General features: G+C 39.7%; 1 pseudogene; it reads right to left on the minus strand.

The window, feature by feature from the left end:
* Positions 1-10,915: 10,915 nt before the first annotated feature.
* Positions 10,916-11,935, minus strand: LOC102838905 (annotated as a pseudogene).
* Between the last annotated feature and the right edge of the window lie 1,321 nt (positions 11,936-13,256).

Consider the following 13,256-nt stretch of genomic DNA (forward strand, 5'->3'; position numbering starts at 1 on the left):
TATATACACATATATTGTTATATATTTATTGTTGTTGTTAAGTGTCATGGAGTCAGTTACAACTCATAAATACCCTGTAAAGGGTTTCCAAGGAGCACTGGTAGCGTAGTGGTTACGAATCAGGCTGTGAACCTTAAGGCCAGAAGTTTGAAACTACCAGCCGCTCCGCTGGAGAAAGATGAGGCGTTCTGCTCCCATAAAGATTTACAGCTTTGGAAACCCTGTACAAGGTCGCTATGGGTTGGAACAGACTTGAAGGCACTTAACAATAACAAAGGGTTTCCAAGGTGGCTGGTGGATTTGAACCTTCAACGTTGTAGTTCAAACTGACATTACAGTCAAGTGTTTATCCTATAGCGCCATGCCAGGACTTTTTCTCTCTCTCCCTCTACATATACATATAGTTGTTGGTAAGTGTCACCTAGTTGCCACACCACATAGCAACCCTTTATTGGGTTTTCAAGGAGAAACTGGTGTGTTTGAACAATCAACCTTGCAGTTAGCAGTCCAGTGCTTATCTGACAGCACCACATATGTATATATGGAGTCTTGGTATGGCACTGTCGGATAATGCACTGGATTGCAAGGTCCATTGGAACCACAAGGTTGTCCATTCAAATTCACCAGCCACTCCTCAGAAAACCTATACAGGGTTGTTATGAGTTGGAACTGACTCCATGGCACACCATCACTATGACCTTTGACACAATGGAGTACTGGTGTGGTGCTGTAGGATAAGCATTGGACCACAAGGTCAGTTTGAACCTCAAGATTGGTGGTTCAAACTCACCAGCCACTCCTCAGAAACCACATACAGGGTCGCTACTGACTTGATGGCACTTAACAACAAGAATTGACAACAATTTCATTTAAATATATGAAAAAGAGTCATCTGACTATGCTGGTTACAGTGAGTAGTGCCTCAGTTAAAAGATGTTCTAATTTCTTTTTGTGTATATATACATATATAAACCATCTCTCTTTTCTCAGAAGAATCTGAAACTTTGTAAAGAAATAGAGTAAGTTATGTTAGCTCATATTATAGAGTTTTGGAAAAGCCCACCAACAAAATTCTTTACTTTGCAACTTTAATTAAAGGTGTTATGTGATTTTAAGCTTATCATTTACTAATAATGAGGTGTTTTTTCCCTATGTCATCTCAGAGGAAGAGCAGTACAAAAACATAACATTTCCAAAACCCAGTTCAATGGTAAAGTGCATTACTGTTTAGTCGTTGGAGGGTTGTGCTTAGCTTTCATCTCCATGTTGAAGCATCTTCTAAAACTCTGCTTGTCATTTTTGTTTCAAATAGTATGAATGACAAAAAACAACAACAACGTATAAATTGAAGTCTCCAATTGCAAATATAATTATATTTATAGAATTGGGAGAACAGTGGCAAAATCTCAAAAACAGCCCATGTTGTGACAATGCATGGGCTCCCACTTGTATAGATAATGGATTTTATGCTCCTAGGCTGTTATGTTACTTTAGTCTGATTCTAGCCAGCCATTGAGAATGATAATTGAATTGATTGTCTCAGCATTAGCTGACATACTATGACTAAATATTTTCACTTAGGAAACAGGCCATTCAAAATACTATACCTATAATTGCTGCTATTCCATTCTCTTTCAATGTTAAGTCCCCATACATGTTAGAATTAAATGTTTTCTTTATGTGCAGAACGTTCTTTGAGAAATGGAACTTTATTCAAAATGTGTAAATGGTCTTTTTAAGTCTTCTAGTTTCTTTCCATTGACACTGTTTCTTTCAACTGTCTCATTTAGGTGGTTTATGACTAAGAGTCTCACAATTAAATAATACCTGTTTCCCCAGACATTTATACAAGAGTGTATGATACACTCTGCTCTTTTCCCTCTAGCCCAGTCCTTTGACACCTGAAAATATTTCTCATTTCAGGAAATTAGCTAATCATGAAATGTGGCCAGGAGTTGAAATAAAATCAATGGCAACTAACAACAGCAACAACATTAATTCTAAGTTAAATAAAGTCATGTAATATTCAGTTTAAGGTGAAGAAGTGAGAAAAACCTTAAAGCCACGGCACCAGGTCAAACAAGGGTTAGCAAAGTTTGTAATAGGTGGTGCTGGGGAATAGTGCAATGCTGGGTTTGCGTAGTTCATCTCTCTAAGTCCATTTTCCACATCTATAAAAAGGTGTTGACATTGCCTTCTTTTATTATTTTTAAGATATACAAATGAGCTATTATCAAAAGACTCTTATCACAGTACCTGATACTCTAAGTATATTACTATCATTATTATCACTGCATCACTGCTCCAAGTCAGTAAAAAGATTCAGTAACAACAGATTGTTAGATTTTTGTGTCTGACATAATGGAATAAGATAGAACAAAGTTATCCACCTAATGCAAAAAAGAAAACAGGATAAAATGTTTGAAATCAAAAATTGGACAAGAGGCAGGATAGGACGGTGATTCCCAAAGACAAAAAACAATTGAAACTAATCCTGTAATTATCTTAACTTTCTGCCTGGAAATACATTCTGGAACATGATGCAGGGAAGAGGATCCCAGCAGAGCATTTAGGTCTTGCATCAATAGCTAAAAGGTTTTGCATCAATAAAAGTTTGCAGGGCAAACTTGAATTCTAATATGTAAGTGTATATGGTAAAACTACTCAAGGCCAGGAAAAGAACAATCAAAAACCTGTATGCTGAATATAGAATGGGGAGATGTTGACCTCTGATCAGCCAGAATACAGAATCCTGTTGATATCCTAGAGAAATAATAGAGAACTCAGAAAAGTCATGCCTCAGTTGTTGTTGTGAGGTGCAATCGAGTCAGTACCAACTCATAACGACCCGAAACATTGTCTGATCCTGGGCCAACCTCACTACTGCTACCACTCTTGAGCCCATTGATGCTGCCACTTTGCCAATCCATCTCACTGGGGGTCTTCCTCTTTTTCTCTGACCCTCCCCATTACTAAACATAGTATCCTTCTTCAGTGACTGGTCCCTCCTGAAAATGTGTCCAAAGTATGAAAAACAAAGTTTGGCCATCCTGGCCTCCAAAGAGCACTCTGGCTGCATTTCTTCCAACACAGATCTGTTGGTTCTTATGGCGGCACATGGCACTTTCAATATTCTCCTCCAACACCATAACTCAAAAACATCTATTTTTTAAAAATATTTTATTGTGAATTATATGATAGTTTACATGGAAGAACTTTAGTTTTACATTAATTCCATCTTATATCATCTCACTGTCATGGTTCCAATCCCCTCCATGCATCATCAACCACCCAAAGGGTATATCCCAGGAACCCGCCCCCTACACTTCCCCCTCCTACCCCCCAGTTTTCAGCCCACAGTCCCTTTCCCTCTCTGGGTCCAAGGTCCCCAGTCGCTTCATCATTCCACATCATCATCTCTGTCTCTATCTCAGGCATCTCTGTTTCTCTGGGTAGGGTCCCGCTCTCGCTCTTCTCCGTTGATGGTCCCAGAGGCCTCTGCTCCTATCCTGGAGAAATAATCACTCCCTTCCTTGTTACAAAACTTCTACCTTTGCATTTCCAACTTTCAAAATCCATCCTGATAAGCATTATGCACTACAGTATCATGGGTTACCCATCTGTATCTCCTTTCATCAGCTCCGCCCAGACAGATTGAATAGTACCTACTGGAGATTCTGCCTTCTGCCATGCTCCCTAGCACCAGGTTCCCTCTTGAAAGCTTGTAAGCCAGTCACTCCTTACCTTTGTAGTCCCTCCCTCCCTATTTGAGTATCCAATATCCAAGCTGCCCTTCTCTGTCCACTCTGTGTGTGGGTGTGTGTGTGAATGTTTCTTGCTGTGAGGATTTGTTCCCTCTTTTGAGTCGCTTCTCCATAGGTATAGGTCAAGTTCATCAGACTGTATCAGCTCACTCTTTTTTTTTTCCCCCCCTCTTCTTCCTCTCCTGGTTGAGCTCTGATCATCCAGTCATCCGGTCCAGGTCACGTGGGTATCATCTGCAGGTGTGGGCGCTCCTGTGCATATGTCCTCTCTTCCCGTCAGCCGGTAGCTCCACTCTCCTCTCGAGTCCTCTGTGGCCACGCCACTGACTCTGGGCCCAAGAGTCCCCAGGCCTCTTCACACTTCTTGCCAACCAGGTCCCCAACTGGGTCCACAGAAGTCCACTGAACATTGTAGGGCGTAGCTTGTCGTTTCATTGCTGCTTTTACCCCACTTCCTCCCCTCGGTGATGTGTGTGGTCACCAATCAGAGCGTGCATTTCCGTTGAGTCTTAGTCTTGGAAGGGGGTTTGCGTTGTGAGGACCTGGCCACTTGCCTTGATGTTTTCTAGGGAAGCGATTTGTTTGTTCTTGTAGTAACAGTCCATCTGCCTCCATTTTTCCTGCAGGTCTTTCTTTCAAGAGGTATCTTTTATTCTTCTGGCTGCTCCAGGCTGGTCTGCTCATCTTTCAAGTGGAGATTTCTCATCTCTGGAGATCTGGATGTGGTTCCGGTTCCTACCTATAGTTTTATGTATTGCAAAGGCTCTGCAAGAAGCCTCATTCACTGGGTACGCTGTAGCCCCATTTTCGGTATTCCAATCAGTCATAGGCAGAAGACGGACTTACAAGCCTTCTAGTGTGGTGAAAAACATCAATTTTTCTATGGTCTTCGTTATTTATTGTCCAGCTTTCGCATGCATATGAGGTTATTGAAAATACCATGTCTTGGGTCAGACACACCTTAGTCCTCAAGCTGACATCTTTGTTCTTCAACACTTTAAAAAGGCCTTGTAAAGAAGATTTGCCTAATGCAATATGTTGTTTGATTTCTTGACTGGTGCTTCCATGAGTGTTGGTGGTTGATCCAAGAAGAATGAAATCCTTGACAGTTTCAATCTTTTCTCCATTAATAAGAATGTTGTTTATTGGTGTAGTGGTGAGGATTTTTGTTTTCTTGACACTGAGATGCAATCCATACCAAAGGTTGTGCTCTTTGATCTTCATCAGTAAATGTTTTAAGTTCTCTTCACTTTCAGCAAGCAAGCTTGTATCATTTGCATATCGCAGGTTGCTAATAAGTCTTCCTCCAATCCTTATGCCAGATTATTTGCTCAGCATACAGGTTGAATAAGCATGGTGAAAGAATACAACCCTGTCACACCTTTCTTAATTTTAAGCCATTCATTGTTCCCATGTTCTGTTCGAACAACTGCCTCTTGGTCCATGTACAGATTCCTCATGAGCACAATTAAGTGTTTCAGAATACTCATACTTTGCAATGTTGTGCATAGCTTATCATGATCCACACAATCAAAAACCTTTGTGTAGTCAATAAAGCACAGATAAGCATCTTTCTGATATTATCTTCTTTCAGCCAAGATCCATTGGACATCAGCAATGATATCCCTCATTCCATGGCTTCTTCTGAATCTGGCTTGAACCTCTGGAAGTTCTCTGTTAATGTATGCTTGCAGCCATTCCTGTATTACCTTGAGTAAAACTTTACTCACATGGGACATCAGAGAGATTGTCCGATGATTTCCACATTCCATTAGGTCGGTCACCTTTCTTTGGAATGGGCACAAATATGAATCTTTTCCAATCAGTTGGCCAGATAGTTGTCTTCCAAATTTATTTGCATAGATAAGCAAGTGTCTCCAGTGCTGCCTCACTTTCTTGAAAGATTTCAATTTTTATTCCATCAATTCCTGGTGCCTTATTCTTTGCCAATTCCTTCAGTGCACCTTGGACTTCTTCCTTCAGTATCATTGGCTCTTGATCATATGCTACCTCTTGAAATGGTTGAACAGCAACCATTTATTTCTGGTACAGTGACTCTGTGTATTCTATCCGTCTTTATAATTTGCCCAGAGAAATCTTCAATAACAAAAGTCGAGGCTTGAGTTTTTTCTTAAGTTCCCCCAGCTTGAGAAATGCTGAATGTATTCTTCCCTTTGGTTTTCTGACTCTAGATCTTTGCATATTTTGTTGTAATATTTGGCTTTGTCTACTTGAGCTGAGCTTTGAAAATTTCTGTTCAGCTTTTCAATTTGCTTTAGCATCTCTAAGCTGTAGAACAATTTTCATTGTCTCTTCTTACATCCATTTTGACCTTGTTCTTCTTTCTTTGTCTTCTTAATGACTTTTTGCTTTCTTCCTGTATGATGTTCTTGATATCATGCTACAATCTTCTGGTCTTTGGTCTTCAGTGTTTAATGTATAAAATCTGTTCTCCAGGTGATCTCTAAATTCAGGTGGGATATATTCAAGGTCATATTTTGGCTCTCTTGGACTTGTTTTCATTTTCTTCAGCTTCAGTTTGAATTTGCATATGAGTAATTGATGGTCTGTTCCACAATCTGCCCATGGCTTTGTTTTGGCTGATGATATGGAGCTTTTCCACCATCTCTTTCGACAGATGTAGTCAATTTGATTTCTGTGTATTCCATCTCATGGTGTATAATGATCTCCTGTACTGCCTAAAGAAAGTATTTGAAATGAACAAATCATTGATTTTGCAGAATTCTATCATGCGTTTCCAGCATCATTTCTATTACCAAGGTCATATTATCCACCCACTGATCCTTCCTCTTTGTTTCCAACTTTTGAATTCTAATGACCAGTAATGATCAATAAATCTTAATTGCATGTTTGATCAATTTCAGATTGAAGAAGTTGGTCGAATTTTTCCATTTCATCCTCAATGACTTTAGTGGTTGTTGCGTAAATTTGAATAATAGTGGCATTAATTGGTCTTCCTGTAGGCACATTTATATTATCTTATCACAGACAGCATTGTACCTCATGACTGGTATTGATATGTTCTTTTTTGACAATGAATGCAACACCATTCCTCTTCAATTTGTCATTTCCAGCGTAGTTAACAATGTCAGATTAAAAATGGCCAATATCGTTCCATTTCAGCTCACTAATGCCTAAAATATCGATTTTTATGTGTTCCATTTCATTTCTGACAATTTCTAATTTTCCTACATTCGTGCTTTGTGCATTCCATGTTCTGATTATTAATAGATGTTTACAGCTGTGTCTTGTCATTTTGAGTTGTTCCCCATCACCAGATAAAGGTCCCAGGTGCTTTACTCCCACAGACTTTACTCCATTCGTGTCATCATGATCAACTCTACTTTGAGGATGCAGCTCCTCTACAGTCGCATTTTGAGTGCCTTCCTACTTGAGGGGCTCATGTTCTGGCATTATATCTGACAGTGTTTCTCTACTATTCATAAGGTTTTCAGCGACTAAATATTAAGAAGTAGTTTGTTTCTCCTTCTTCCTAGTCTGTCTTTATCTGGTTGTTGTTGTTATGTGCCTTGGAGTTGATTCCAACTCTTAGCGATCCTGCATAGGGTTTCTGAGGCTGTAAATCTTTACAGGAGCAGAAAGCCTCAGCTTTCTCCTGCGGAACGGCTGGTAGTTTCGAACTGCTGACCTTGAGGTTCTCAGCCTGATTTGTAACCACTATGCTACCAGAGCTCCTTTTCTTTATCTGGTAGCTCATCTGAAACCTGTCCAAGTGGGTGACCCGCTGATATTTAAAAATGTGGCATAGCTTCTAGAATCACAGCAACTCATAAGCCACCACAGTACAACAAACTGACAGATGAGTGGTGGAATTGTGCTCATTAGGAACCTATATATAAACCAAGAAGCAATCATTCATAAGGACTGAGTTTGACTACGTTGTATAGACTCCCGTTGACCTGGAGTTGAGAGTGAGAAGAGGAATGATTGGCTTCTGTGAAGTACAGTGAGGTCTGGGGTTTGTGAGCCCGTGGACAAGAACATAACTTTAGAGGGCTAGAGCTGAGAGTAAAGCAGTCAGCTTATATGAAGTGAGGGGAGACATACAAGAATGCTCAAATTGAACATAGTACCCAGTTGACTTAGCTTTGATGGTTTGATGACCAGAGCTCAACTGTAGCTTGTTGTTGCTAAGTGCCGTCGAGTCGGGATCTGACTCATAGTGACCCTTTACAGAGTCCCTGTACAGGGTTTCTGAGGAGCAGCTGGTGAGTTGGAACTTCTGGCTTTTACAGCCCAAACTGACTTTGCAGTTTACCACATTAACCGACAGCGCCACACCAGAAGTCCAGAACTCAACTAGAGGAAGATGAAAAAGTTTTGATAAAGGAAACAGATAAGAATTGCTACAATTTGATGACCTTGACCTATGCTTATGGATGTAGTAGCTCAAAATCTCAACTGAGATGGATGGAGTTTTCACATCAAGCATCAATCCTTTACCCTCTGTATAGAGGATTGATAGGAATGGATCATTTAGACATTGGTTATGTAAAATTGGGGGTGAGCTATAAAGGCACAAAGTGACTGGTTTACAAGTTTTCAAGAGGGAGTTTAGTTTCAGAATATGAGGGGGAAGTTAGAGTCTCCACTGAATAGTTTTCATCTTGTTTAGAAGGGTCTCGTGAAAGGAGATAGAGATAAGCTTGTTAGGATTTAGTAGTAACTGGTATCATGACTAATTGTGACTGTCACAACTGTAAAGGTAGAAGTTTTGTAACATAAAGGGAGGAGTTATTAATCTTACATTCTATGAACAGAGGACCCTATGACCATTAAGGGAAAAGAGAAAAGAGCAGAATGTGGGACCCTTTCCAGAGAAGCAGTGGTACCAGAGAGGGAGGCAGAGATGATGATATGGAGAGAGAGAGAGTACACGAGGGCTCTAGACTCATGGAAAGAGAAAGGCTGTGTGTTGGCAGCCAGGAGGCAGGTTTGCAGAATGTGCACTTTTGTTGTTTAAATGATTATATACCTGAGTGTTTTTGTGTATATTCACTCCTCCCCCGCCAAAACAAACAAACAAACAAACAAACAAACAAACAAAACCCAGAGGAAATAGAAGCAAACATTGTTTCATGATGATTTACAGAGGAGATAGTATTCATTGCAATTAAAGGATAAGTGGAAAACTGATGCTCTCCCATGTAAACTATAACTGAATTCACAATAAAAACTTTTAAAAAAATGATAATGAAGTCAGAGACATTTTTATAGTCTCCATTTTAGAAACTGAAAAAATAAAATAAAATAAAAGAGGCAATCATCCAACAGAAGAAACGAACTTAGGAGAGTTGTGTACAAGGGCTGTATTCTTTCACCATATTTATTCAATCTGTACACTGAGCAAATAATTCGAGAAGATGGGTTATATGAAGAAGAACATGGCATTAGGATTGCAGGAAGACTCATTAACAACTTTCAATATGCAGATGATACAGCCTTGCTTGCTGATAGCCAAGAGGACGTAAAAGACACAGTCTTCAGTATGAGTTTCACTTTACTGGAATGAAGACAAAAATCCTCACCACTAGACCAATAAATAACATCATGATAAGTAGAGAAAAGATTGAAGTTGTCAAGGACTTCATTATACTAGGATAAGCCAGCAACACTCATGGAAGTAGCAACCAAGAAATCAAACAATGGATTGCACTAGGCAAATCTGCTGCATAAGACCATGTGTTCAAAACCAAAGATGTTAGTTTGAGAACTACAGTGAGTCTGACTCAAGCCATGGTATTTTCAATAGCCTCATATGCATGTGGAAGTTGGACAGTGAATAAGGAAGACCGTAGAAGAATTGATGCCTTTGAGTCAAGGTGCTGGAGGAGAATATTAAAAGTACCATGAACTGCCAGAGAACAAACAGGTCTGTTGGAGGAAGTACAGCCAGAATGCTCCTTATAAACCAAATGGCCAGAATTTATCTCTCATACTTCAGAATATTATCAGGAGGGATCATGCTTGTTAAAGTGAAGGGTCATAGAAAAAGAGGAAGACCCCCATCGAGATGATTGGCACAGTGGCAACAGCAATGGACTCAAGTGTAGTGAAGATTGTGAGACTGTTTTATTCTGTTGTGCATAAGAGTGTTATGAGTTGGTACCGACTTGATGACACCCAACAACAACAACAAAGAAGACCAATTAATATGACTATGATTCAAATGTATCCACTGACCACGAAATTCAATAATGAAGAAATTAAAGAATTCTACCAACTTCTTCAATCAATACTGAAAATATCCATATTTTTTCCATTCTAAAGAAAGGCGACCAAATGGAATGTGGAAATCATCAAACAATATTATTAATATCACATGCAAGTATAATTTTTCTGAAGATAATTTAAAAATGGTTGCTGCCATACATCTACTGGGACCTCCCAGAAAATCATGCTCGATTTAAAGGTGAATAAAATGAGGGATATCATTACTGATATCAGATGGATCTTGTTTGAAGGAATAAAATAACCAGAAAGATGTTTACTTGTGCTTTTTGTTTGTTTGTTTGTTTGTTTGCCTGATAAATCTTTATTTTGCTCAAACTAGAGTGATCAATATTCTACTCTTAAGGATCTTCCTTACCTGACCAATTCAAAAGAGCCAAACAAAAATGATTAGTAAAGAAAAATGTAGGAATCAGCACATATTTTTATTTTATGTATTTTAAGGTTTAAAAAGTGTTTTAAGTTTGTACTTGCTAATAGGAACACATTATCTGAATAAATACCCTAATGGCAAATGAGTGTAAAATGTCTCAGGGGCATTGGGGCTGCAGGGAAGGGTGGTCTCAGAGTACCCCAGCTTTCTAGACGAGAAAGTCAGATTACACTGGTTTGTATTATTGTGACATCCACTGAGTGGTCTAGGTTACTTTTCCTTCAGCAAGGGCTTTGTCAGAAGACATTTAGGCTTGACTTCCAAATTTGGCTCACAATTTACTGATGAGATTCCTGACCTTAGGGTCACTCTGATACTTGGACATATTTGCCAGGTTCTGAATCACATTCTGGAAGGACACCATAACTTCTGGATCCTGCATGGCTGCAAGAACCTCTGAATCACTAAGAATCTTATTGAGCCCAAGCATGCCACCTGCTGAAAGTTACCAGGCATTCCCCTGGGAAAGCCACCTGGAAAAGCCATGCTGAGCTCTGGAGTGCCCTTTGACTTCTTCCTCCCTCTGGGCCCTCGGTTGAACCTCTTTCAGCATTGCACTAGCATCTTCATCATAGTCCGGTTTACAAGCAAGAGCAAGGTCATGTGCTGTGTCTTCCCCATGGCCTAGAAGTCTGTGTTTTGCTTCCCCACTTGTAGGGCTGAGCCGAATCATGATTAATTTCAATGGCTCGGTAACTGCCTAGACACTGATTCTCTTGGTATACAGAATGGCCAATCAAGGATTCAATTTGATGGCATCTGTGAACAAGTAGATGGCTTTCTGTAGTTCACCATCACTGAGGGCATCAATGGCAGCGTCTTTCTTATCATTTGCCTGATCTATAATCTCTTCAGTTACCTCTACGGTTTCATTTCCCATTTTTTGAAGTGCATCTGTGTCTGGGTCAATCACACCTTCATTGTCATTTCTAGATCACTTTCTTGACTTGATGGTTCATCTGTCTTTATGCTTTTCCGGCTTCTTATTAACTGTTTTTTTCTTCCTTGGTATTCTCTTCTGATTTTGCTTTCTAGTTGTTGTTGTTGTTGTTACGTGCCTTCGAGTTGGTTCCGACCCATAGCGGCCCTGTACAGGGTTTCCGAGGCTGTAATTCTTTACGGGAGCAGAAAGCCTCATCTTTCTCCCGTGGAACGGCTGGTAGTTTCGAACTGCTGACTGTGAGTTCGCACAGTGTTATTTTACCACCCATGATCTCCACCCATTCCCTCAGAAAGCGCATTTCCTCGGCATGCAGGACGCTCGGGTCCTCCTTACACCGTTTCACGAAGGCCAGCAGCTAGCTGACTTTGCGGGAGTCCGGTCCTCAGGGTACAGGAGGAAGAGGACGTGGCTGAGAAGATAAGAGCTGGATTCCAGGCCTGGGTGCTAGCTCAGCTTGACGGTGTAGGGGGCGGCAGACGAGAGGCAGAACAGACTACCTCTCAGCCCGCTGGCTCCGCCCATCCCTACTTGTGCTTTATTGACTCTTAAAATTAATCAAATATGCAATCAAGATGTATTGCTAATTATTGGTGACTGGAATACAAAACTGTAAACAAAGAGGAAGGATAGGTAATTGGAAAACATAGCCTCCTTGATGGAAATCATGCTGGAGATCTCATGATAGCTTTTTGCAAGATCAACAAGGTATTCTTTGCAAATACCTTTTCTGAGCAACGTAAATGGTGACCGTATATGTGAACATCAGTAGGTGGAATACACAAAAATCAGACTGATGACATCTATGGGAATATATGTATGATGGAGAAGCTCAATATAATTAGACAAAATAAGAATAAGAGCTGTTGAACAAAATCACCAATTGCTCATATACAAGTTCAGTCTGAAGCTGAAGAAGATAAAAACTAGTCCATAAGAGTCAAAATATGACCTTGAGTACATTCTACCTGAATTTGGAAACCATCTTAAGTTCAGATTCGAAGCATTGGACACTAATAAGTGAAGACAAAAGCAGTTGTGGGATGACATCAAGAAAAACATACATGAAGAAAGCAAAATGTCATTAACAAGACAGGGAAGAAATAAAAGGCCAATATGGATGTTAGAATAGACTCTGTAACTTGCTCTTGAACATTGAGAAGCTAAAGTTACTCTAAGAAATGAGAAACTAAAAGAGCTGAACAGACTATTTAAAAGGATAGCTCAAGAAGACAAAGTCAAGTATTATAATGAAATGTGCAGGACCTGGGGCCATAAAACCAAAAGGGAAGAACATGCTTAGCATTTCTCAAACTGAAAGAACTACAGAAAAAAATCGACTTAATTTGAAGCTCTAAAGTATTCTATTGGCATCCTATTGACTGATGTCGGAATTATCAAAAGAAGATAGAATGCACAGAGTTATTGTACCAAAAATAATTGATAGATGTGTAACCTTTTCAGGAGGTAATGTATAACAAAGATCCAATGATATTGAAGGTAATGAATGAATTGGTGAAAAAAGGAATTGATGGAATACCAAAGAAAGTGTTTCAACAAACTGATACAGCTCTCTAGGCACTCACTTGTCTGTGTCAAGAAATTTGGAAGACAACTACATGGCCAACTGATTGGAAGAGATCCGTATTTGTGCCCATTCTAAAGAAAGGTGACCCACTGGAATGTGGAAATCATGCAAATAAAATTGTTCTGAAGATAATTCAAAAATGGTTGCAGCAGTATGTCAACAAGAAGCTGCCAGAAAATCAGGCTGGATTCAAAGTAGACATGAAATTATTACTGATATCAGATGAATCTTGGCTGGAAGAATAAAATACCAGAAAGA

The sequence above is a fragment of the Chrysochloris asiatica genome, unplaced genomic scaffold (assembly GCF_000296735.1).
Source record: "Chrysochloris asiatica unplaced genomic scaffold, ChrAsi1.0 scaffold00233, whole genome shotgun sequence".
NCBI classification, from domain to species: Eukaryota; Metazoa; Chordata; class Mammalia; order Afrosoricida; family Chrysochloridae; genus Chrysochloris; species Chrysochloris asiatica.